Source organism: Chrysochloris asiatica, unplaced genomic scaffold (assembly GCF_000296735.1).
Source record: "Chrysochloris asiatica unplaced genomic scaffold, ChrAsi1.0 scaffold00209, whole genome shotgun sequence".
NCBI classification, from domain to species: Eukaryota; Metazoa; Chordata; class Mammalia; order Afrosoricida; family Chrysochloridae; genus Chrysochloris; species Chrysochloris asiatica.
The window spans coordinates 2,067,345-2,069,489 of record NW_006408727.1 but is presented as its reverse complement, the minus strand read 5'-3'; the positions used below and the strand labels follow the sequence as shown (position 1 = coordinate 2,069,489).

The 2,145-nt window shown below is 40.0% G+C and overlaps 1 protein-coding gene and 1 pseudogene across 1 annotated transcript in view; one reads left to right on the top strand and one right to left on the bottom strand.

Annotated features, from left to right (window-relative positions):
• Positions 1–2,145, bottom strand: part of TXK (TXK tyrosine kinase) — an 81,627-nt gene that overhangs the window by 50,267 nt on the left and 29,215 nt on the right. The window lies entirely within an intron of this gene.
• Positions 3–1,332, top strand: LOC102816040 (annotated as a pseudogene).

The window sequence follows — 2,145 nt, the reverse complement described above, 5'->3', positions numbered from 1 at the left end:
ACTCCCTGGAGGACTTGGACACCTTCAAGCATAGTGACCTGTGGAACTTGGCCAAGAGCCTGGACCTCCGAGCTAACCTGAGGGCTGATAAGTTGTTAAAAGCCTTGAAAGCTCACCTTTAACGGGAATCAAGAAAAGAAAATGAGAATCAGAATGAGTGTCAAACTTCTTCATCCTCTTGTGATGAGAGTGAGATACAAAATAGAGATCAGGAACAAACGGTCAGCCACACCACCAGAACACGGAGAAGGCGCATGCCAATTGAAGGGAACCGTAACTCCCAGCAGAGTCAATCAGAATTGAAAACAAATGATGCCACTGAATCCCGGAAGCGGGAGCAGCAAGAAAACCAGGATTTCAAAACTGCTGTAGAAGTTTCTTCTCAACCACACGAGAGCCAAGCTGATGAGAATTCTGTTTCCACGGAAAGAAGCAGAATAAATGGTAATGAAGATTCAAAGATATCTTCAAAAAGACAGAGGTCTCTTTATACACAAATGGTTTTTCAAAAGCTGGAAAAAAAAAAAAAAACAAACCCACAACAGCTGGAAGCACTACTCCAAATTTTAAGAAGCTTCATGAGGCTCATTTTAAGGAGCTGGAGTCCATTGATCAATATGTTGAGAGAGAAAGGAAACATTTTGACGAGAACAAGCAATCACTTAATGAATTGAAACAGCCTGTTCACAGGGGCGTGGTGCTGATTCCAGTTATGACTCCAGTTCCGCTCAGAAGGCCCTCTGTGGCTTGTGCTCCCGGCAGCCAGCGACACCCTCACCACAAGTCGGAGCATCTCTTATACAAAGCGGTCAGTCAAGTCCTCCATGTTCTCGGCAACAAAAATGAATGTCAGGTTTTCAGCTGCTAGTGAAGATAATGAGCATAAATGCTCATTGACCAAGACCCCAGCCAGAAAGCCTCCACATGGGAACGTTATCTGGGAGTACCCCAAGAGGCCTGACTGTGCTTGAGACACACAAGTTAAAAGCTGCCAAGGCTGATTCTGCTGCTATTATTACCCCCTTCAAACTGACTGCGGAGGCAGTGCAGACTCCTGGGTCCAGTAAGAAACCAGTGTTTAATCTCAAAGCAAGTTTGTCTCGTCCCCTCACCTATGAGCCACACAAAGGGAAGCTGAAGCCATGGGTACAATCTAAAGAAAATAATATCACAAATGAACATGTACGCAGAGTGAGCTTCTATAAGAAAACTTACAAACAACCTCGTCTCCAGACAAGAGAAGAGCAACGGAAGAAACATGAGTGAGGGCGAAAGGAGAAGAAAGTAAAGGTTTTGGGAGCCTGGAGAGGCCTCACTATAGCAGCAGATTAATGTTTTCTTAATATTCTGTTATTCTAAACCATTTTGTCTTTGCTTTTGTAAATATTTTTATGCTGTTCTCAGTTTCATCAAGACCTCTTTCTACTCTTGTGTTTATATGTAGTGTCTGTGGCCTCCACCTACAGTATCTCTTGAAAGATTCTGCCACTATAAAGCTGAAAATAACAAGTTAAAAACAGGGAAGCTGGGATAAAGAGTTGTCACATCATCAGTGTCTAATATAGAGAATCCAATAATGAAATGATGGGCCATATGGTTTGGTTATGACTCAGTATTTTACCCAGGTAAAAAATGTTTTTGTTTAAGCTTATATAAATGCCTTTGTGTAAGCTCATATATAAAATCATTTCATATAACTGCCATGTATCACTCATTATATTCTTAAGACTCTGCCTAATTGTAGATTGCTTATTTTAACAAAAAAAGATACAGGGCAATATGGAAATTTGAAGATTGATGCTTTAAGGATGACTATGTTCTGTAGAGCTAGTATCTTATTCAATTTATGTAAAGGACTAGAGTTGCTTAGCATTATATATATCCACTTTGTTACACATAAGTGGAGCTTCTGAGTTTTGTACTGCTTAAGATTTTCATGAATAAAATTTTTTCTCACTAAAAAAAGGAGATGGAAGGAATACAGTGTCACTGTACCAAAAGCAAATGGTTAATTTTCAACCATTTCAAGAGGTAGCATATGATCAAGAGCCAATGATACTGAAGGAAGAAAGAAGTCCAAGGTGCATTGAAGGAATTGGCAAAGAATAAGGCATCAGGAATTGATGGAATAAAAATTGAAATCTT